Source organism: Xyrauchen texanus, chromosome 12 (genome assembly GCF_025860055.1).
Source record: "Xyrauchen texanus isolate HMW12.3.18 chromosome 12, RBS_HiC_50CHRs, whole genome shotgun sequence".
NCBI classification, from domain to species: domain Eukaryota; kingdom Metazoa; phylum Chordata; class Actinopteri; order Cypriniformes; family Catostomidae; genus Xyrauchen; species Xyrauchen texanus.
Window position 1 is genome coordinate 2,755,840 of NC_068287.1, and position 25,708 is coordinate 2,781,547.

A 25,708-nucleotide genomic window follows, 5' to 3' on the forward strand; every position below is an offset into this window, starting at 1 on the left:
TATCAACGCAAGTGTCATCTGCAATAAAAAACATATTTTAAATAGATCTCAAGTTCACAAAGGTGTCCATCACATTAAAGTTGCTGTTTGGTTGGCAGTTAACCAAAGTTAACCAATACCTAAATTCAGCACCCGTCAAGTCACATCTCACCCCAAAATCAAGAGAAAAAAAATGATAAAGTAGTTATTACAGGGAAGTTATTACAGGTACAATCCCCCTGGAGCAACCTGAAGTTAAGGTACCTTGCTCAAGGACACAATGGTGGTGGCTGTGGGGATCAAACCAACAATATTCTGATTACCAGTTATGTGCTTTAGCCCACTGCGCCACCACCACTACACACCTCACTGTTTTCATTTTTTTAAGAAAAGGTTTGCATTAACATTATGCCACAAATGCTGTTGATTGAGCTTAAATGTGCACTCAGTAACTTTCGTGTCGTATTTGTGTTGTGTTGGACACACAGTGACACCTAGTGGCTTGGATGTAGCATCATTTAAAATCAATAGTTTTCAGTTTCAGATGTCATTGTAGAAATGTAGTATTCACAGTCAGTCATGATTACTTTAATCAATGAGTGAAAGTGTCAAATAACAGGACAGTTACTGAGATTAAATGAGAAGTATTCAGATGGTCATGTGATTCTATGTGTGGACCCCCTCCATGTAGAATAAAACAGCTTTTATAATGTTACTGATATGACTGGAGTCTTCATTTTAATGTGAGTGCTCATGATTTCATACATATATTGCAAAAATTACAATTCATGTCTTTTAGGAGTTAAACTTTTTATTAAGGAAAAAATTACTGAGTGCACCTTTAACTTATATTAAATCCAGAATATTCCTTTAAGCATAGTCTCCCCCTAAAATACTCATCACCGGAATGTGCCAGGCAATTCAAAAAATTTTACCATGATATATAAATGCTTTACAATTAAATAATAAAATAATTTATAATCTAAATCTTATATTTTTTCTTCACATTACTGTAATGAGAGTGATATTTTAAAATTAGTATATAAATTAGCTTGTCATAAAAATGTCACAACGCAAAAAAACTTTTATTTAATGTTACAATTATTTAGTCATAAATTATGTTATTTAAATATAAATTAGTATTTCTTTTTTTATTTTGTGTTGAAATTAGAATTTTTGCATTTTTTTACATAATCGGCATCGGCCAATATCCAAGTATATCAAGCCGATTATTAGGCAGGCGCATCTGTGGGCAGCCTAGTGTTGTTGTGGAACACGTGTTCGAAGCACGCTGCCCCTAGAGTCATTTTCCAGCAGAGTGAGCAGACCTCATCCAGTGCCTAAGGAAGGAGCTAAGTTCCTTGGAGAAAACGGTAAGGATTAAATTTGTATAACTTCTTTATATTTAATTAAAAACTTTTGATATGTTACTGCCAACTTCCATTATCGAAGATAATGGAATTTCCATTATCACAGCAGAAGGGTTGCTATCATGTCACAATAAGTAAGCAAGAATTTTGCAATTACAGACAGTGAATCTGAGATTTTTCTTTGTTCTGTTTGTGTGTCTTATATTTGAGAGGGTTGTCACTCAATGCAAAGAAATAAGTAATAAAAAAGATACCAACGCGCTATAGGCTATCGAAGGACTGGCTTTGGTAAGCTCGGACGTTATCGGTTCTGCTGTCGGTACTGGAGAAATTAAGAAAATACATTTATTATTGCTATAAAGAGAAAGTTATTTTATCTCGCCAGCCATTTCTATGTATAATAATATGAAACCATTTGTCTGTGATGCAATTTAGCTATTCGCAAAATGCAGTCTAGCTACTGTTGCTAAATTGCGGGACGCGTTTAATAATAAAAAGAGCGCAAGAGATCCCGTTCCCAAGGCGGCGCACGCTCCGAAACAGACCACAACGAGAAAAGCAAAGTATAGGCTACTTTGGGTTTCATGTGCGCGTCTAAACGATCAAATATACACAAAAATATTTCAAAACGACCGGCATGGAGATTCACTTAAACACAGTTTATGTCTTAAATGGACGGAGTTATGGAAATAGTTGGGAGAATATATGGCGCATCAGGAGCCTATTAGACTTGGTCTTAAAGGGGAAGCTGTCTAATAAACATGCTGACGATTGAGCCATTACTGCGAATCAAACAAAAAAAGGCAAAGAGAAAATCACTTACAGCTCTTGAATGAATAACTTCTGCATTAATAAGCATTAATCTATCTATGATAAACTATGCAGTGTTAAGAATACCGTTGAAGTACCGGATCGATAAGCAGTATCGGTAAGAGTAGTAATACCATTAAAACCTTAACGATACCCATCCCTAGCCTGTGCTTCTCTTGGATGCTCTGAATATTGGATTACGTGTCTGGATTGCCCCTTAATTAAAGCTGCATTTGAATCTCAACCTTCATGTCTTGGAGCAGTTCGTAACACCTGCTTTGTTTATTTAATATATTTGTTATACATTATTTATACAATATGTTTTTACATTATACAGTTTTCATTTAAGTCTACAAGTGCAGATTGGTCAAGTGTTCAATAAATGTATTTGTTGAGAAATTTTGTCTATTTTAAGTAATTATTTGTGTTAAATTTTATCTTTCAAATAAAAGGTTCAAATAAGAGGTTAAAAACAAGCACATATCGGCCAAAAAAAAACGGCAGCATTAATCGGCCATCGGCCGACCCGGATTTCAAAAGATCGGCATCGGCCTGAAAAAACCAATAACGGTCAACCTCTAGTTGAAATATGATCTTTCATGAGATTCATCGTCTAATATATTGCTATGACAAATTAACTTGCAGTCACTATTACTTGCCAGTAATAGATCCATGAAATTAGATAATAATGCTCAGATACCTTCTTCTGTTTGCTGTGTTCTCATTTACATGATGGTGCTTCTTCTAAGGAAACTTTCCATCTTGCCTTGTAATACAGTGTCTGCTGTTACACTAACTGTCATATGGGTCATATGATCTACACTGATACTGTAGAAAAAGAGGGTTTGTGGAGCAGTGCTGCAGACAATAGGAGATGGATCTGCCAGATGATTACTTACATCACACAGCAAGAGAAGCACTTTGTCTTGTCTGTGCATCTGCTTTAACTTGTTGAAAATGTTGAAGCCATTCCTGGCTCTGTTGCATCTTTAAGAGGACAGAATATCATCAGTACTGCCAAAGACCATGAAATATTAACTACTGGAGCTGCTTTGTACCTTGCAGGCACCCAAAATGCAACTGAGCTCTGCATCTATTTGATCAGGGAAACGGTATCATGACAACAGAGTTTGAAAGCCTTTCAAAGTTTGATGTTGTGCACTCATATGTGTGCATTTTACAAAACATATCAAGAGCATATCCTGGTCATACTTCACCACAAAATCAAAAGAAAGAAAGATAAAAAGAGAAAAATTATCAATTATATAAAGCGGCATTCAACTGATCACAAAGTATAGTAAGGATATTACAGATGTAAAAAAACAGCACCATTACTATATAAAAAAATTAATATTTGATCAAATCTAGAGAAAAATGGCAAAAAAAAGAAACAGCTTTCTCTAGAAACCCATCAGCCAATAATTTTTTCGAGAAATGAAGGCTATTCAGTGCTTGAAATGACCAAAATGACCACTGAAGATTTCATACAAAGGTGTACACTACAGTCTTCAAAGACAAAGGACAACTGACTCTAACAAGGACAGAAAGAGATGTGGAAGACCAGATGTACAACTGAACAAGAGGATGAGTACATCAGAGTCTCTAGTTTGAGAAATAGACTCCTCACATGTCCTCAGCTTACAGCTTCATTGAATTCCACCCACTCAACACCAGTTACATGTACAACAGTAAAGAAGACTCTGTATATTTACTATTCACTTATTTTATTTTTATTTAGTTTTTGTATTATCTTTGTCTTGTTGTTGTTTTGTTTGTTCACTTGAAGCTTCTGTCACCAAGACAAATTCATTGTATGTGTAAGCATACTTGGCAAAAAGCTGAGTCCAAGTGACCAACTTAAAAGGGAACAATATGTTCACACCACAGCTGAATGTGGCCCAAATCTGATTATCTGCTCATTAAAAGAAAATGTGTAAGATTGTTCATAAGACATTTTAAATGTAGCCTATAACAGACACTAGTATGAACAGCCGATGCTTGTTAACTGACCTGCATGCATATAAGGATGCGTATAACAAACCCAGACATGTATTATTAATTAATTAAAACGGTTATAAGCAGTTTTTTTTATATTTTTAACCAGAATATGGTACTTAGGCTAATGATTATCTAATAAAATATCTGCACGTTATTGAATGCAGTCGTATGGAGGAATTGAATCACCATTGAAGCTCAAGGATGTTATATAATGAGCGAGACATCATAAAATGATGTTGGGGGATACTTCACCTCAAACTTAGGATGGACTTCACCAGAAATTAACTGCAACAATTTTCCAAGCGGACTGCACTGACCTCTGCTTGCATCATCTTGGTAAAAGGATGGACTACACTCTCTTAAAATGGAATACATAGACAATAAAACTTGGACATTTATATATGGACATTTCTGCGTGGTTTCTGCATGGTTTTCTCAGAATCAGAATCAGAATCAGAATCAGCTTTATTGCCAAGTATGCTTACACATACAAGGAATTTGTCTAGGTGACAGGAGCTTCCAGTCAACAACAACACAAAGAATACCAAAAACAGCAGCAAGACATAGGTAATTAAAAACAAAAAAGAACACAAAATAAATTATTATACTGTCTAGGTGACAGGAGCTTCCAGTCAACAACAATACAAACAATACCAAAAACAGCAGCAAGACATAGGTAATTAAAAACAAAAAAGAACACAAAATAAATAATTATACATATACGTACATACACACACATTCATACATACCCACATACACACGTAGTGCAAATCTAATACAATCTGTTATATAAAGAACAAAAACCTGTATATTATGTACAGAGCAATGTAAGTAGTGGCAGAAGTGGATAAGTTGGATAATATAAATTTAAATTTAAATTAAACTGTGTATTGCACATAATTATTGCTCAATGGGGCAATTTAATTGTTCATTAGATGGATGGCCTGAGGGAAAAAACTGTTCCTGTGTCTGACGGTTCTGGTGCTCAGTGCTCTGAAGCGCCGGCCAGAAGGCAACAGTTCAAAAAGGTAGTGGGCTGGGTGAATGGGGTCCAGAGTGATTTTACCAGCCTTTTTCCTCACTCTGGAAGTGTATAGTTCTTGAAGGGGGGGCAGGGGGCAACCAATAATCCTCTCAGCAGACCGAACTGTCCTTTGTAGTCTTCTGATGTCTGATTTCGTAGCTGCACCAAACCAGACAGTTATTGAAGTGCAGAGGACAGACTCAATGACTGCTGAGTAGAACTGTTTCAGCAGCACTGGTGGCAGGTTGAACTTCCTCAGCTGGCGAAGGAAGTACAACCTCTGCTGGGCCTTTTTCACAATGGAGTCCATGTGTGTCTCCCACTTCAGGTCCTGTGAGATGGTAGTGCCCAGGAACCTGAATGACTCCACTGCTGCCACAGTGCTGTTTAGAATGGTGAGGGGGGACAATGGTGGGGTGTTCCTCCTAAAGTCCACAATCATCTCCAGGTTGTTTTGACTGCACCAGACAGCCAGCCGTTCAACCCCCTTTCTATATGCAGACTCATCATCATCTCGGATGAGGCCGATGACAGTGGTGTCGTCTGCAAACTTCAGGAGCTTGACAGAGGGGTCCTTGGTGGTGCAGTCATTGGTGTACAGGGAGAAGAGTAGTGGGGAGAGCACACATCCCTGGGGGGCACCAGTGCTGATGGTACAGGTGGTGGAAGTTAATTTTCCCTGCCTCACAAACTGCTGCCTGTCCGTCAGAAAGCTGGTAATCCACTGACAGGCAGAGGTGGGAACAGGGAGTTGGTTTAACTTATTCTGGAGTATATCTGGTATGATTGTGTTGAAAGCCGAGCTGAAGTCCACAAAAAGGATCCTTACCTATGTCCCCGGTCTGTCCAGATGTTGCAGGATATGATGCAGTGTGTAACATGAGCAAAGAGCTGTGTTACACAGCTTAAATCTGCCTCGGGATGTTTCATGTGCATAATTTAATGTGTAATTCAAACGAAAAGCTGAATCCAACTGTTGAAACCTATAATTTTCCTTTCTTTTCTTAAAAAGGAACTGAGTGCATTAACTAGAATAGATATGACTTTAAATTAAGGCATATTATGCTGTAAAGCAAGTAACAAATGTTCACATTAAAAATCACATTAAATCTGAACTGACTGTTCATACTGAAGGCACATCAGAAGAAATCAGATACGTATCGATTTCTTTCCATATATGAAAGTGGCCCAGATCAAAGTTGAAAATGTCAGATTCAAAGCACTTGTAGCTGTTCACACTGTCATCAAATTATGTGTCTGTGTCACATGAGAATGAAAAAAATCTGACTTTGGCCACATTAATCTGCTGTGTGAATGTAGCTCTGTGAGGCACATGTTACACATAGGGTTGCAACGGTATGAGATTTTCACGGTATGATAACCGTCTCAGAAAATATCACGGTTTCACAGTATACGGTATTACACGATTACTATTATCAGTGAAAACGGAAGGGTTATTTTATTTATTTATTTATTTATTTTTGAGCAAACATTTTATTATAATTGAAACTTGAAAGCATTTATTTTATTGAAGTATGTGTAAAAAAAAAGTCTCCCTTTTGAAAATAAATAGAAAAAATAAGAAAGCTAACAGAATTATAATAAACAGAATTATAAACATGATAAAAAAAATAACATGTAACTATAACATGTTATATAACTAAAGCATGTAAGCATAGCATATTAAATGAACTACTAAATGAAAAATAACATCAGCTGTGTGAGCTTTTAAAGTAATGTCCTATGATTATTAACAGTTAACATATACTGTACTGTAGATGGCTCCTGTCTGTACCTTTAACTCAGTGCTTCTCAACTGGTTTTGCTTCAGGACAGATTTTACATTGAGTACATCAAGTGTCGACCAGCCACAGATTAAACATAACCTGTATTTAATGTCTCCTGGGTTGCATTTCCTTTTATGTTGCTTAGTTTTGTTCATGGTTTTCCAGTACAAGGACATGCATCAAGTGACATTATTTTTGATGTTGATGTCAAAATCTACAGGAAGTTTTCTCTCCCCCCTTTTAAAAATTGAAGAGCATATTTACTTATACACTCACCTAAAGTATTATTAGGAACACCTGTTCAATTTCTCATTAATGCAATTATCTAATCAACCAATCACATGGCAGTTGCTTCAATGCATTTAGGGGTGTGGTGCTGGTCAAGACAATCTCCTGAACTCCAAACTGAATGTCAGAATGGGAAAGAAAGGTGATTTAAGCAATTTTGAGTGTGGCATGGTTGTTGGTGCCGGACGGGCCGGTCTGAGTATGTCACAATCTGCTCAGTTACTGGGATTTTCACGCACAACCATTTCTAGGGTTTACAAAGAATGGTGTGAAAAGGGAAAAACATCCAGTATGCGGCAATCCTGTGGGCGAAAATGCCTTGTTGATGCTAGAGGTCAGAGGAGAATGGGCTGACTGATTCAAGCTGATAGAAGAGCAACTTTGCCTGAAATAACCACTCGTTACAACCGAGGTATGCAGCAAAGCATTTGTGAAGCCACAACACGCACAACCTTGAGGTGGATGGGCTACAACAGCAGAAGACCCCACCGGGTACCATTCATCTCCACTACAAATAGGAAAAAGAGGCTATAATTTGCAAGAGCTCACCAAAATTGGACAGTTGAAGACTGGAAAAATGTTGCCTGGTCTGATGAGTCTCGATTTCTGTTGAGACATTCAGATGGTAGAGTCAGAATTTGGCATAAACAGAATGAGAACATGGATCCATCATGCCTTGTTACCACTGTGCAGGCTGGTAGTGGTGGTGTAATGGTGTGGGGGATGTTTTCTTGGCACACTTTAGGCCCCTTAGTGCCAATTGGGCATCGTTTAAATGCCACGCCTACCTGAGCATTGTTTCTGACCATGTCCATCCCTTTATGGCCACCATGTACCATCCTCTGATGGCTACGTCCAGCAGGATAATGCACCATGTCACAAAGCTTGAATCATTTCAAATTGGTTTCTTGAACATGACAATGAGTTCACTGTACTAAAATGGCCCCCACAGTCACCAGATCTCAACCCAATAGAGCATCTTTGGGATGTGGTGGAACGGGAGCTTCGTGCCCTGGATGTGCATCCCACAAATCTCCATCAACTACAAGATGCTATCCTATCAATATGGGCCAACATTTCTAAAGAATGCTTTCAGCACCTTGTTGAATCAATGCCACGTAGAATTAAGGCAGTTCTGAAGGCGAAAGGGGGTCAAACAGTATTAGTATGGTGTTCCTAATAATCCTTTAGGTGAGTGTATGAGCCCTTTATAATCCCGTTTGTTACCTAATATTACATATTTATACAAATATTACACAGAATGAAAGGCTCCTTATTACCATGGTTAGGCCTGTGTTAAAAATAATAATAAATTAATGTATTTATGAAAAATAAATACAAGCTAAAACACATTTAACTACAACTGCCACAGTCGATATAAAATGAGGTCTAATAGATTCTACCTTTAGATTATTTCATATGAAATTATAACATTTTGTCAAAATATAACAGTTACTTTTACTCATGTAAAATCCTGAAAGGTGCTGGGTGTGTAATTTTGGCGCATAGCACAGTGTTCCCTCCTCGGTGCTGTTTGGCATGTCAGGGCTGCTACTGTTCGAATTGACAATCTCCGTAACACTTTAAACTAGAAAAGTCTCGCTAGAATTGAAATTGGTCACATCAGTTTTGATGTCTGCGCTCCGCAATATCGAGGGAAGCCCAGATGTTGAACGCGCGCGCCAGAGAAAAGAGCAGATCATTAGCGCGAGCTCGTTACACTCGCGAAAGTGCAGATGAGAAGTCTTTAGCTGTTTGCGAGATTATCATTAAATCTGCATCGGCAGTCCGAAATAGTCGATCACTAGGGCGGCCGCCGAAATATCTTCAATGGGAGAAGTTACCATGGCATTGTTATTTCCCTGCTGTCCGCAACCCAGTCTGAATTGACCAGTTGAGAAACACTGCTTTAACTCACACACTCATGTCAGACCCCTCGCCTCACTTCTCTCTGACATCTGCTGCATGTGTGTGCGTGGCGCAAGTTGACGAGTCTGACAGACAGTCGAGAAGGAAAGGAGATGTGAGAATTTCCGTCCGGTTGCATTTTTTTCTCAATACCGTAGATAAGCAAATGTACATGTATGATAACCGTCCATTTTCAAACCGTGGTATACCGTGAAACCGGTATACCGCTGCAACCCTAGTTACACATATTAGATTTAGTGATTGATTGACCCAGTGTTAGCTGATCAAGTCTGCCTTCCAACCATGTAATGTGGTTCATCCTTCAGAGGTCAATCAAACCCTGTTAAATGTGTTCTGCTCTGTATGGCTGCATTAAAACTGCTGTCATTAGATACACAATACTGCCCATCAGTTTACTGTAATTACATATCATGCTCTGTATATTTATCATCCTAAAGCTTTCACTGTCCAACTCAAGTGAAATCCACTCTGTTTGTGCTAACTAAGAGCTGACCATTGCTCAATGCTGACATGATGTGTTCTTGGCGCTCATCACAATATGTAGGGGTTACATGACTTTCGACTGAAAATGGACTTTAGCATTAGACGTCATGATGTTTTAGGGCTGATGAGACACTTACACTTTGATCACAACATTCAGCATGCATTAAAGGATCAAATATGGGAATAGTACACTATATCCAACAAAATTTGTATGTTATGTAGAAAATGATAGTGGTATTTTCCCATACAAAACTCACTGCCATAAAACTAGAACATTGTGGGTGTTTGCCAGGAAGTTTCCATGTGCTTGCTAAGATGTCTTTTAGTGCATCACTATGCAGTAACTAAGATAAGTTACTGGATATGGTTCTGGACTTTTAGGCTATGTCATTACCTTTAAGGTCATCAGTATGCTAGTGTACCTCTAAATGTTAACAAAATTCACATTCAGCAGTTAATGTATATGCATTTAATATTTTCAGTCTCTCTCTTCTGGATAAAAAGACCCAGGAAAATTCATGAAGTCACAGAGCTGCTGAGAAATTATCAAACGAGAATGCATTGTCTCTCTACATCGGTTCAGCGCAGCCGTCTGTGTTCTAAATGGCATACGGTAGATGGTACCTTCAAAGGGCACTTCAAAGGCAGCACAATCCATGCTGTAGGGTTGTTCCAAACAGATTTTACAATAAAAATAACTCAAAAACTGAGTACCGAATGACTGTTATGACAATTCAACCCTCTGAATCTCTCACAGTGGTGGGTAATTGTCTTTGAAATGAATAGGGCAAAGAGATGATCACTTCTGTATGGAATGCAGGAGCTAAGAAATTGGCTTGCGTTTATTCATATTTTTAATTAAGGCATTTTTGGAAAAAGCTGTAGAGTTCTCTAGAGAAGCTGTGGTTTCTTGATCAGTGGTTTGATTGATCAAGAAACCACAGCTTTTCTAGAGAGTTGGCTAAAACTAGTTGGCTCAAATCTCCCATTTATGTCTAAAATACTAGAAAAGTTAGTGTGCTCCCAACTATGTTCAGTTTTATGGAGAAATTGTATCTGTGAAGAATTTCAGTCAGGATTTATGCCCTATCATAGTACAGAGACTTCAGTTATAAGACTTACAAATGCTTTGCTCTCATCAACTGACTGTGGCTGCATCTCTCTTTTAGTGCTTTTAGATGTTAGTGCTGCCTTCGAAAACGCAGATCACTACATTCTCTTGAATAGGCTTGAGAATTATGTTGGCATTTGTGGACAGGTATTAGCTTGGCATTAGCTTATTTAAACTGAAAGTGGTAGCAGTAAGATAAATAGGACCTAATCCTGTTTATCTGATGGATTCTGTTTAAATAAGGAATTGTCAGATCAATCTAAAGTTAAGCATGGTGTGCCTTAGGGATCAGTTTTAGGGCCTCTGCTTTTCTTGTTCTATATGCTTCCCCTAGGAGACATTATCAGGAACCATATAATTATTTTTCAGTGTTATGCAGACGATACCCAAATTTATATTTCTTCAAAACCTGTTAAGTTACCAGAGTCAGAGTGTATCGATGATATCAAAGATTTGATGGCTAGACATTTCCTTCTACTCAATTCAGACAAAACAGAGATACTAATTATTGGACCAAAAACCTCTTAATAAAATTTGACTCTCAATGGATGTACTGTTGCTTCATCACTAAAGAACTTGTGTGTTATATTGGATATATATTGAATATTAACAACATAATCTAGATAATTTTGCTGACGATGTAAAACTTACCAATATTATGAATATCACAATGATTTTAATGTGCTTTCATTTGGTCATTATGTTTCATAAAGAGCGCATCAGAAGACTAATTTTACGACCCTTCAGGGCTGCAAAATAAAACAAAATAACATCAAAATTGCAAGTTGGTTGCAGTGATTATTAATCTACAGAAGGGTTTGATTTAAAGACAGATAAACATGGTCTGTGTTTGATTCAGGACAAAACAGTGACGTGTTGATCTGTGGGCACGCTCATGGCGGCACTCTCAGATCAGTTCACGTGCATTGTGAAATCAAAGTACAGCAGGTTTTAGCATTCACACAATTCCAAACATTAGTAACAGTTACAATTTATAATACAAATCTACAAACGCCACAGAATAACACAATTACAGCATTTCAGGAAATGTCAAACTGTCAAATACACATTGCCTTTTCTGTGTTGAAATAAAAGCTCCTTGTGAAGTTGTCAAAATAAGTAAATAATTAAGCAATATCACACGAGCAAGAGTGCGATATGATTACCTACAACATTCAGCCTGCAAATTTTAAAAAGCGAGTACGGTCATAAAAATGCATTTGTGCGTTGGAACTACTTTCTTACATGGCGGATCAGAATCTGCCGTTGCTGGGTCAAAACAAATGATGCGTCCAAGCCTCCATTAGTAATTCAAAAAGTTCACTTCAGAAATAGTATCACAGCTTGTGCTGTTTCTAACAAGTTATTTGATAAACAAGGATGGATGGATTGATGTGTGTGTGTGTGTGTGTGTGTGTGAGCGTGTATTTATCACTTTGTGGGGACCAAATGTCCCCATAAGGATAGTAAAACCCGAAGTTTTTGACCTTGTGGGGACATTTTGTCGGTCCCCATGAGGAAAACAGCTTATAAATCATACTAAATTATGTTTTTTGAACATGTAAAAATGCAGAAAGTTTTCTGTGAGGGTTAGGTTTAGGGGTTGGGTTGGGTTTAGGGGATAGAATATAAAGTTTGTACAGTATAAAAACCATTATGTCTATGGAAAGTCCCCATAAAACATGGAAACACAACATGTGTGTGTGTGTGTGTGTGTGTGTGTGTGTGTGTGTGTGTGTGTGTGTGTACAATCACCTGTTACCACTCCCAAGCAGAGATGCTGTCAGCTTTCTCAGTGGAAAAATAGTGTCCAAGCGGGGGCATTTCTCCCTATTTCGTGGTAGCTGCACAAGAGTCATTCACTATAGAAACAGCGATGTCCTCCGCCATTTTAAACAGTGTATCCAATGTGGAAACTCGGTAAGCACCTCGAGTTCTGTAATCAAACAGTCTGTTGTGTCTCTCAGCTGCGATGAGCCTTAATCCTGAAATTGTTCATTTAATTCTCTCGTCCAATCAGATTCGAGGACTGGAACTAACTGTTGTGTATAACAGAAATATAGTACTTTTGTAAAACGCAAATCTAATAATCAGAATAATAATGATAATTCTGAATTATATTATAATGACATGTCCGGTCATTTTTGCACACCTTGTTCATTCACAAAAATGTATTAGTATAAACATTTGTTTTTAATAATGCTTTTTATTAAAATACTATGTATCATTATATATGAAATATAAATATAAAGTGCATATCGATGAAAATTATTGAATTTCATTCTCCCTTGTGTTTATTTAATGAAACACTACTTATCAGATTTCTATTTAATGTCTTTAAAATATTTAATTTACTTGGCTACAATGGCTGTTTGGATGAAATGACGGTTCCTCTGATCAAAAATACAAACACTTTGTGTCATTTTAGAGCAAATACATAATTATCTAGATATATATTGAATATCGTCAATAGGCTGAAAAATATCGAGATATAATTTTTTAAGACATATCGCAGCCCTAATAGCAATCTGACCTTTGAAATTCAAATTTCAAATTTTTGTAGAACAGCATTCTTCCACATTGCTAAATTACGACATATGCTTTCTGTTTCTGATACTGAAAACCTAAATGATGAATTCAAGATCTGAAGACTAGATTTTTGTAATGCATTACTGAACCAGCAGGTTCAGTCAATAAGCTTCAATTGGTTCAAAATGCAGCAGCTGGAGTGCTTTTTTTAGAATCAAGAATTATGGTTATTGCAGCCCAATTTTATCGTCACAACATTGGCTGCCTGTAAGTTTCATATTATCTTTAAAATTTGGTTAATTACTTACAAAGCTTTGAATTTTCTAGCTCTGCAATACTTAACCGACCTTATATTATGCTATAATCGAACACATTTATTACTATCGCAAAACTCGGGCCTATTAATAATACCTGGAATATAAAAATCCGAAAAAGTAAGGAGATCCTTTTCCAATTTGGCTCCTAAATTATAGATTAGACTTCCTAGCATTTTTCAGGACACATCTGGCCCATACCACTCAAACACATGTATGTGCATAAATGCATTAGTATGGTCTGCCGGAAATGGAAACACTTCTTATATGTCTCCTTTGCATTGAATGGCATCTATGCTAATATTATTATTTTTGTTTTCCTGTCTCAATCTGCCAGAACCAGATCCAGTCCAGCCCAATGTCCCACTCATGCCGCTATGTGTCGCTAAATGATGACTACTTCCAGACAGCTTCGATGATCACTGTCTGCATCACTTCAGTCTACTACGATAGACTTCACAGATGATGAACTACTCCAAGCCCAACTGCAAGACATTGGATACTTCACAGGACACTGTCTGAACCTTGGACCTAGGATGGACTTCACCAAAATAAACTGCCACAAGCTTCTAGCCAGACTACAATGCACCTTACTGACCTCTGCCTGCATCCTCTTGGTCATAGGATGGATTACGCTTTTTAAAATGGAAGACATAGACAATAAAATAATGCCAATTAAAGCCTTCATCACCCAAATAACAAAAGACAATGCATCTGTGTGCACTTCCACAGTTAATTCAGGATAGACTTCAAAGATACTTAGTCATTACAGTTCATACAAAATTATTTTTTAACATTGGCCAGCATCATCTACTCAGTTTACTAATTAAACCCATTGCTTGTATTACACATAGATAACTATTATGGGCATTATATTCATGCTGTTTAGCCAGAGGGAAACTGGCTGCCCCAGCTGAGCCTGGTTTTTCCCAAGGTTATAGTCCTTCTACATTAACTTACATCTTATGGAGTTTTATGTTCCATGCCACAGTAGCCTTTGGATTGCTCACTGCGGGCCTAAATACAAACAATATATTAAAACATTATATCACACTATTCAATTAAACCACACAATGAGTGCTTTAATATATTACGGATATTACAGCTTAATTTAGTGTTACAGCATGGATTTCTTTAAAGCTGCTTGAAACAATATGTGTTGTGAAGAGCGCTATACAAATAATAATTACATGACTTGATAAATGGTGATCTTTTACTGGCTTGTTTCTCATTCATCTGCATTGGACATGCACAACAACAAGTCTTATTGTACATGTCCATTAAAAACGATTTATTCATGAATATGCATTTCTACATTATTAATTTTTTCATTATATTGAACTAATTCCTGATCATGGTATTAACAACCATAATGGCATAAAGACACTGTTCTCAAAATACCAGCTTCTTAATTCTTTCTGTTCATCCAAGACAAAATGCAGTTTTGACCATATGTGTGAAATTTCTTGATATACATTTTTATTTGTTATAACTTTTGATGGTTGCATCAAAAGCATGCTGTAAAACCATAAAGATGTAAAAAAATAAAGACTGAAATGTGTTTTGTTTGTTTGTGGGCTGGTTAAGTTGTAACATGGTCAGTTAGATCATAATTTGGTTCTCAAGTGATTGGAAAAACAATTGATATGGAGATCCCTTCTCAGTTTCCTCAGCTATACAACTGCTCTGCCATAAGCAGCAGCATCATTTTGGTGGAAAAGGGGTAGCCTATGTGTATTCAGCTGCAATGTAAACTAAAGCCAATTGGCTATTTAAAAAAGGGACAAGCAATTTTACATGTCCTGCTCCAAATTCCTCTTTCAATAGGAAATACATCAAAACCCCAAAGAAAACTGTACTTGTCAAGGCACTTCACTGGGACTGTAATGCATAGTTATGAGGAGTGTTTTTTTGACCAATAAGAGTTTACAATAGGCAGGGCTAACTGACCCAGAAGTAGAAAGCAAGCAATTCTCAAAATGTTCTGTTACTCGTCGCTGTGGCAGTTGCAGCTGGTTAGGACAAAAATTCTGATGAACATGAAAGAATTCCATTTTTTTCACCTGTTGCTTGGCTAGAACATGGTATAAGTTTGAGCAATAGTAATATTGATGCTTGTTGTTAGAGGCTGAAATATGACAATTCCCAGATCTGATGAAAACCACTGTGTGTTTATCTTTTTATTGAGTCCAGAATCATGAGCTGTAGCGAGTTCCAATGGTCACATTCTCTTGTAATGCAGCAGAGGGTGTTAGGGGAAGAATAGTGAACAGGCAGGTGTGGGTGCATGGTTTGAAGGGGTGTCACTGAGCGGTCTGTGTTTACACTGTTCACTCCACTGACTAATATACCGGCATCCCAAACATTCTGCAACATTCCAAAAAACACCATCAGGCAGCCGGACAGAAATGGCTGGAATTCTACAAGAGAAAGCTGCTATAATCCTGCTCCACATACACATGAATACAAACACATTTTTGAGCCACATACACATCAGAAAGTCTGACGTTCCTCACATCAGAAAGACATTATACTAAAGTCCACTACTAATAGGTCAACTCAAACTGATGAATTATGGCCAGCTTATTAGCACTCTATAGGTGTCTAATAGCACAAAGTCAACCCTGCTCAGTGGATAACACATGTTAGTGTTTTCTGAGCAACTGTCACCTTTGGCTTGCTTACTGGGGGTTTGAAGGCCACTATTTGAAAAGCTGCTTTGGAATAATATGTATTGTGAAGAGCACTATACAAATAAACTGAATTGACATGAAATTGAATTGAGAGCACTGTGAGAAATAACAGATGGTTTTCAGTAGTCAAAGCAGATGATAATGTATTTCAGTGATAATATACAACTAGAGCAGCACATTTATCAAGGATCGAAATAAGATACTAATTAGATAATTTGGCTAACAAGCATACAAACGCCCTTTCTAACACATTTGTAGGATGCAGATGGACATGCAGCTATGCCGTCTGTGCACTTACTCACTGATATCTACTGTACATCTCTCTAAAGACTTGAGCTTGGTTTGAGGGCAAAGAAAATTACACAAAGACAGCAGAATTAGAGAATACTTACTAGAAATAATGAAAAATGTTGGGTTATTCTCACGAAAACCCGCAAGGAAATTTTATGGTCATATTTAACCCCAGATAAAAATAAATAAATAAAATAATTTAAATGATATATATTTGCATGAAGAGAACGAAGGCTAAAATGTTTTGCATTGTAACATTATTTTCAGTGTTCAGAAAGCCGAGATTAATCTCCAAATTAAATAAATAAATACTCTTACTTGAATATTAAAAAAGCTAATTGTATATGCAATAATCATTGTAATTTTAAAATAATAACCAACATCCCCATCATCATAATAATAGGTGCTGACCATTGCTTATTATTATTATATGGAAACAACTTGAACAGTCCAATTCAGATGTCCAGTCTATAGTCCATTAACAGCGTTATTCTAATTATCTCATTAACATTGAAATAGGGTTCTAGTAGCAAAAGTAGATAATCCACCTTTAATGGCACTGCAGTGAAACGCGTTGTGGTCTGCACTCACCATCCATCGCACCAGAAGCGGACAGTGCGCCTCCTCTTCTCCGGACTGCAGGCAGCGGCGACCGGAACGCAGCTCACATGATGCCCGTTGTTTATCATTTTTTTTTATTTATTATTCAGTCCGATTCACAAGCACTCAGCACAAAGCGGCGTGAAGCCAGTTATATGCACTATATTCCCCTGTATTCAGTGTGAGATAATAGGAATAGGAACACGTCTGTCCCTTTGCAGGAAAGCCGGTTTCTGCACACCTTCTGGATGAAGGTGACGCTGTATTGGGGGGACAACGCCTCCTCTGCCAGCCAAGGAATTTACGAAACCTATTACTGTTAAGGCAATGCTCATTAATATTAATGACGTAGTGGAACATTGGCCCGTGAGCTTAACTGATTTGCTGAAAGTTGGACCTTAGTAGCAGGGCGTTGGCAAATTGACAACTCGTTAGTGATGCGCGGGTCGTCTCGTAACCCGCGGACCCCGGATTGGGGCGGGGAAATAAATTGTCATTTTATTTGCGGGGCGGGTTGGGGCGGGTCATACTTTTTCTCTTTTTTTTCATGTATGTTTTTTGCAATTTCCAGCCTATATTAAATATTTGGGAATATCTATTTTCATATTTTATTAGGTTCTTTTATAAGGTTACAATACGAAGGCCGTAGTGATTTCCCCAAACCTTTGGCGTCACGTAGCCTACACATAAAAGCTGCGCGCCAAGCAGCTCCCGCCGTCAGACACAACAACAACTACAACAAAACGTAGCAATAAAAAAGTGAAGATGGAGGACGAGGTGCGGGAGAAATTGAGGTCGGGAGATTACATAACTAAACGAAAAAAAGGTCAGGCTGCTAAATCTAGTGTTTGGGACCGGTTCTCTGAAATAGTTGCAGCAGAAGACAACTGCAGTATCGGCTACGTTAAGTGCAACTCCTGTGAGAAAATTTACAAACACGAGAGCCACAAAACGGGCACTTCCAGCTTGTCTAGACATATTTGCGGGGGGTCAAAGAAAAAGGACGACAGTGGCACGTCTCAAAACATTACTGCTTTCCTCAAAAGTAAAGTACCAGCACATGTCAAGTCCGAGGTCACAGACGCTTGTGTTGAATTGTGCTGTCGAGATCTGCGGCCCTTCGACATAGTATCTGGAGATCAGGCACGTGCAGAGAGGGGGGGCGTTGGGTGCTTGAGCACCTGCCCCTTTGCCCCTTGGTGCCCAAAGTGCCCTTTTGTCAAAGAAAAAATTCCTCTCATTTTTTTTATTTATTAAAGGCCCTTTTGTGAATGCCTGCCTATGCCAAATCTAAATATTAGTAAAATGTATGATTAATAATTTAGCCTTAAATAAAATGATCCAGATGATGACCTTTCACCTGACGACGACCTCATCCGACCGGGACTATTCCTCGCCGCACGGCCGCAGCACGCGCATTTTTTAATTACCGGAAGATATCTTCAACACTGCGACCGCGGCAGCTGGTAAGTGGGGATTCATTCCCAGTGAAGTGATTTTGATGTTTATTTACTTATTATTATTATTTTACAAGAACGACGTGAAGAGAGCATTCCGATATGTTGTATATGTTGCTGTGTGTAGCCTGTAGAAGTAACGTTACGTTAGCTTGCTGTTTGAGGGAGAAAAGGTTCACTCACAGGCGTCGAGGGGTCTTGTCTTTTTTTATGCCTTTTGACTAAATTATTATTATTATTTCAGTATTTATTTTAAAAAAAATGTAGAGTGCCTTAAAATAATTATCACAACAACACTGATAAGGCTTATACTGATTTTCTCATTCTCTGAATTATCATTATAAAAATAAAACAATTCAGAACAGGATTAAAATATAATTATATTTTAAATGACAAAAATATTTTCTTTCTACAACAGCAAAGACCACTATTCAGAGACACTTTAAAGGAGGAGATAATTCCAAATGGGAAATATTGCATGCCTTCCATTGCCTGACAGTCCCAGAGAACTGGAAAACATCTAGCATTCCAACAGCAGCACTCCAAGCTGTGAAGAAACTGTGCCAGTTCTACAATATTGAAGATGAAGACAAATTGCAGACAGAATTGAAGGTCTTCCATACGTCATACTCATGCCCACCACCAGCCAATGTGTCTTCTATTCTGTCAGTGGTCAAGGAAAACAATGCACATCTAGTTTTCCCCAACATGACTCTGCTGCTGAAGACATATGGCACACTTCCGGTGTCCACAGCAACTGTGGAACGTTCCTTCTCAAAACTGAAGCTTGTGAAAACCAAACTTCGCAGCCTTTGCAAAGAGGAGAGATTGTCTGACCTTCTGTTGGCCATTGAGAAGGACATTCCAATAAATGACAATAATGTCATTAACAATTTTAGGGACATGGCCAACAGGAAATTTCTGTTATAAAAGTCTACAACAACTCATCCTCCTCTTATTGGTAAGATTAATGCTACACTGATGCAGTCAGTGAATTTTAGTAGGTGCCAACAGAATGAACACACACATACACATTTTAGTTTCTTTATTTATATTTTTGATTAGACATAATCAATCAAAATCCAACTACATCTCAGAGTCACAATGCAACTTGAAATCATGATCACAGTATTGTGTACTGTAGACAGACAAGCACACACCTCTGTCTATATAGATGTTTGTGTCTCACTCTCACCCCTGCCATGGCCACCATCATCCTATCCCCCATTAATTTGTTTTTTTTTTCTCAGATAATTTTACTTTTTTGAATCTGGTATCTTATTTTCTCTACCTGCAGCTGTTGGTGTGCAGCAGCCTCTGTGAGCATCTCCCTCTTATTTTCTTGGAGCAGTCAGCCTTGGCAGGTCAGTGAGCCAGTTCCAAACACTCTCAGCAATCTTTACATCTTGTCATGGTAACATAACAATTGTTTAATCAGCTAATATATCTCCTATATGTTTGTTGTTTTAATGTCTACAGTCTCTCAGATCAACTCCAGTATTAGCAGCAGCAACAACAACAACAGCAAAGGCAGCATACTCACTCAAGGAATTTAGTAAGATTTTACCAGAACAGGTATCACATTAATGTAAAAAATCTGTTGTATTTGCTGTAAAATAAAATTGCTGTATTTTTTCTGTTTGCTTTGTTTTTGTTTTTATTATATTAATGGAACTCTTGTATTTTTGTAATTCAGTTTTTGCCATCAAAATAGCCACAAATGCTGACATGGCATTAAATAAAACTATACTCTACTGTACGAAACATGGGCCACGTTGATTTTACTATAATGTTTACTATAGTTTTTACTATAACGGCTGTTCTTAATTATTCTGTATAACAGAGAAGAAAAAGCCATCAGGTTGGTACAACTTAAGACACTTCAGTTTCTAATTATTCTGGACAGAAAATATTTTTTTAACTTTTAAACTTTTAAAATTGTCTTTTCTGTTTCTTTTCCAGAACTGCATCACAGCATTTGCTGCCGTATCAATACAGAATCATCCGTATCTATATGCGTATCAGCAAGGAATGTGTCACGATATATTACTGTATTGATATTTTGAGCACCGTGCTATTTAAAGCCTTGTTCCATGTGCCCCTTTTATACTTTGAGCACCTGCCCCTCCAAAGGTCTCTGCACGGCCCTGCTGGAGATGGATTTCATACCGTAGCCCAGTCTCTAATTAACATTGGTTCACGTTATGGACGTGTGGATGCCAGCAGTGTACTCCCTCACAGGCAAACTGTTTGCGACAGAGCCAAAGCGACCGCGCAAGAAAAAAAAAAGAAATCCTCTCAGAGAGGATAAATAAAGCTCTGGATTGTGGCATAGCTATTACCACTGACATGTGGAGTGGACTGATGAGTTCAACAAACGAGCATACACGGCGTTTACTGGTCACTTTATTAATGACGACTGGAAATTGGAGAGCCGTGTCATAAGCACAGCTGAATTTGACTCTACTCTCAAAAAGACAGCGCACAACATCCACGAGCAAATTATTAAGGAGCTGCATGACTTTGGCATTGAACCTGCTCACATATCAAAAGTAATGTTTGTAAGTGACCAGGGCGCAAACATAAAAGCTGCCCTTCGCAGCTACAAGTGGATTCCGTGCACAGCCCATGTCATTAACATCGTTCTCAAACACACATTCGATGTAAAAGAGAACACTCCAACATACATGCGCGACGTGAGCGATGTCATTGCAAAGTGCAAAAGCCTTGTGATATACCTGAAAAAATCCGGCACTGTAGTACAGCTCCCACACACCGTGACACAGGAATGCGAAACCCGATGGAACAGTAAAGTTGCGATGATGCAGTCAGTCAGTAAACAGTACCGTGAAATCCAACAGGCCTTGCAGGGGAAAGATCAGCTCCACAGAATGGATGGCATTCAGCTGGATGTGTTAAACTCAGTTTCTGAGTTTTTGTTGCCTTTTAAAACTGCGAGTGAAGAGATGGAGGGTGATAACGTATTCAACAATTCAGCTGGTCGTCCTTTGTTTTTTTAAACTGAAGAAACACTGCGAGCCCTAATATGGTGATCCGGAGTATACATGGTTCATATTCGGGCACAGGCAACGCAGCTGTTAAACGAGAAAATGTCCATCAGCGTCACCCACAAGCTTGGAACGTTTTTTTGACCCAGTTTTAAGTCCCTGAAGATGTTTCAAGCGGAGGAGAGAAACGCTGTGTACGACCAGGCCAGAAGACTTGTCATGGAATTTGACAGTGCGCTGGTTACACCTCCAGCAAGTGTGAGGGAGACAGAGCCGATGCCCCGAGGTGAGTAGCACAGCAAATAGATAGGCCTATAGGCCCGGGTTTTGCGTTTTAGCTACAGTGGTCTAATGTATGTTTAAAAGGTTAAATATTGTTATATTTTATTTTTAGTTGACGAAGCCGAGCGAGTCAAAAGAAAAAGAGATGAGTTTAGTGAGTGGGAGGATGATAGTGAAGAAGTTGCCGAGAGAGACGAGGTTCAGCGCTACATTGAGGGCCAGTTCTTCTGGGATGGAGAGGACATTCTAAGCTTCTGGCAGTCGCAGTCAATCGCCTTTCCTGTGCTTACCAAGGTGGCAAAAATGATTCTCTGTATCCCGGCCACAAGCGCATCAAGCGAGCGCACATTCAGCTCTGCTGGCCGGGTGCTGGAGTCTAGGCGAAATAGATTAAACCCCGGTACAGTGGATGCTATTCTTTTTTTGCACAGCGAACGTAAAAACGCTAAATGAACATTTCCTGTGTGTTAAATAAAACAAAAGTTCAATGGTTATGTAGCGTAGACTGTAAACTGTTGGCCTATACAAATCTGAAGAAAAAAATTTGTTTAGCCTATTAGATTAATACAAACGCTGCTTTGTAGGCTAAATGTTGAAAATATTTTTATTTTTTATTTTATCGTTATTTTATTAATATGAGCTGATGGTTCATACATAATCGTCTGTTGTTGCCTGTTTACAACATGTTACACGATGTTTCCAAGCACTTAAATGAAATAAAGGCTGTTTTCATTTACATTACATGTATTTCTGTTTAATGGTCGCGGGTGCGGGCGGGGCGGGTTGTAAAAATAGATACATTGGTGCGGGGCGGGCCAAATAATTTCATAAAAGCGGGACCCGCGGGTTGAAAAAAAAAGCCGACCCGCGCATCACTACAACTCGTGCTAGTATAACTTGTGAATATTAATTAGATTGCGTGTTGGACGCTCCATGAACGTTTCCAAGTAACGTCAGCTGTTTAAAATGAATATTCATGAGTCAAGCCTTTACCATAGTAGGATTGTAAACTCCCTTCCTGGTTAATGTCATCATGTGGCATGAGTCGTCGATGTGCGCTGACATAAACTGTTATATAATCACTGCTCTAGTGGTGCGTTCCAAATCCAAACGGCATATGTGATGTCTTGTCTTCCCAGGGCACTAAGAATGGAGAACAATCTTGCCAGCTATGTTGCAGGGTCGATCTAGAACCGCCTAGGCACGTTAACATGAACGTAATTCGTGATTATCTGGTGGTGGAGACTTTGCTTCTTAAAGATTATTTGCGTAATTCAGTATTTTTACCAACTGTATTACAACAAAATACCTATTAATTATCTAAATCCTTCACCCGTGGTATTAATGTATTTATTTTTACATTTGGAATAAGTAGCCTATCATTGTCACTGACGTGCGGTCTGAGTAGGCAAACTAGGCACTGCCTACCCTGCCAAAATTCAAAAATAAAATGTTTATTAAATAATAAACTTGTATTTGTATTTTTACTTTTTATTCTTGTGATTTACCTATATATGCAATATGTGTGTTATTCCAATTGTTTAGACGTTATGATGACAAATGTAGCAGTTACGCATAATCAACTAAAAACAAACGGTAGAATAAGCAGTGCTTTTACGGTCCATTCATTGAAGACGACACGCGGAAAACCCATGTTGCGCATGCGCACTTCGATCCTGTATTCTTTAACATGTACGGCAAAAAGCACAAATCTGCTGTGCCTTTTGACGTAAATATTTTATGCCCGTAATCATCTCCGTTACGTATCAGACATGGACCAATTAAAATCGAGATATTCCTGGACATTCGCGTAACGTCATTACACCACAGCTAGCATACATGCCTAATCCCCGCCAAATTCAAAATCAAAATGACAGCACCGGCCGTAATCACGGAATTAAGAATTTTTCCAACTTCCAAGCTCGATTTTAATTCCAAATATGAGTTAATTGCAAGAGGGAGGTCTACGCCAGCCTTAGATGGACTAGTACAGCAAAAGGGCCCAAAAATTATCCAATCATTTCAAACTGATTGGTATGTAAGAAAAGATTGGCTATGTGGCTGTGCTAACAATCAGCATCCCTGCCTGCTTTTTTCAACCAGTCAAACTGTTTGGACTTCAGCGGGATATTGTGATTTGAACAGCCTGCCCGCAGCTTTAACCAAGCATGAAAAGTCGTCAGCTCACATCCAGTGTCAAATTACACTGAAAATCTTTGGAAAATCTCGGATCGACCTTGCACTTGACGAGCAAAGGAAGCTGTATATAACCTACCACAATGAAAAGGTAAAGGATTGTTGTATTGTATCTTCTGTTATAAAGATGAAGATTGCACATAAAAAAATAAGCACATTATAATGTTGTAAAAAATAAACAACTTATGTTCTGTTATATGTTCTGTGTTTTGACTACTGAATTTTGTATAATAATATCTAATGAAGATATATTAACAAAATCGTATATATTATATATAAAACATATATAAAATACATATACATTTCTTGATATGCCGCGCTTGTGCGTAACGTGCACTGTTTACGCGCTTGTGTGTGTGTGTGTGTGTGTGTGTGTGTGTGTCTGTGATAGAGAGAGAGAGAGAGAGAGAGAGAGAGAGAGAGAGAGAGAGAGAGTACACGATATACATCCTGATTTTTACATTTCTTGATATGCCGCGCTTGTGCGTAACGTTCACTGTTATTAGGCCTACGTATTATTAGTTTAAACAATAAATCAGGTAATCTGGCTTTCATAACTCAGTGCCTAGCCTCTTTAAGACATCACCGCACGTCACTGATCATTGTACAGCTCTGGAAAAAATTAAGAGACATGATCAGTTTCTCTGGATTTACTATTTATAGGTATGTGTTTGAGTAAAATTAACATTTTTGTATTATTCCATAAAGTACTGACAAATTCCAAATACAAATATTTGGAAAAAATATAAATATAAAAAAAGTCTGAAAATTACAAATGGTCAAAATAAAAAAGATGCAGTGTTTTCAGACCTCAGATAATGCAAAGAAAACAAGTTTATATTCATTTCAAACAACACAATACTAATGTTTTAACTTAGGAAGAGTTCAGAAATCATTGGGAAATAACCTCAATTTCCAACAACAGCTTTCGCATTGCTGTTGGGTGACTTTATGCCACTGCTGGCACAAAAATTCAAGCAGCTTGGCTTTGTCCCTTGACAAAATATCCTAAAGGGTTAAAAAAGAACATTTTACAGGATCATAATTAGGATATTAAAGGAATTTTTTTCTTATAGGACTTCATATCCTGTAGGACCAGTTCTATGGGATTTAGTTTTTATTTTGTTCTAAAGGATTTTGTTTTATCATACTTAAAGAAATAGTTAATCAGAAAAAAATGTATCCTGTCATTTTTTACTCACTCTAATCAGAATCAGCATCAGCTTTATTGCCAAGAATGCTTACACATACAAGGAATTTGTCTCGGTGACAGGAGCTTCCAGTGCAAAGCAATACAAAAACAGCAGCAAGACATAGATAATAATACAAAATAATAAAACATATTTATACACATTCTTACATGAATTTTATGACTAAATTCAAAATGGCTGATGTCCAAAATGGCCAACATAGGAATTTTTCATATCGTTGAACTCGCTATGCCCAACTGAATCTAATGAGACCAATTTGATTTTATGACAAACTGTTCAGAAGTTATAAGCAAAGAATAGCTTTTTTTCATATCTCGTGACCAGTAGGGGGCAGTGCAACAAAACACA

At 37.9% G+C, this 25,708-nt stretch overlaps 1 protein-coding gene across 1 annotated transcript in view; it reads right to left on the reverse strand.

Moving 5' to 3' along the window:
* LOC127653453 (ethanolamine-phosphate cytidylyltransferase-like) overlaps window positions 1–21,749 on the reverse strand; it is a 78,799-nt gene extending 57,050 nt beyond the window's left edge. Inside the window, exon 1 of the mRNA XM_052140151.1 lies at window positions 21,402–21,749. The gene's annotated coding sequence lies outside the window, so the exon portion shown is untranslated. The remainder of the gene's footprint in view (window positions 1–21,401) is intronic.
* Window positions 21,750–25,708: the final 3,959 nt, after the last annotated feature.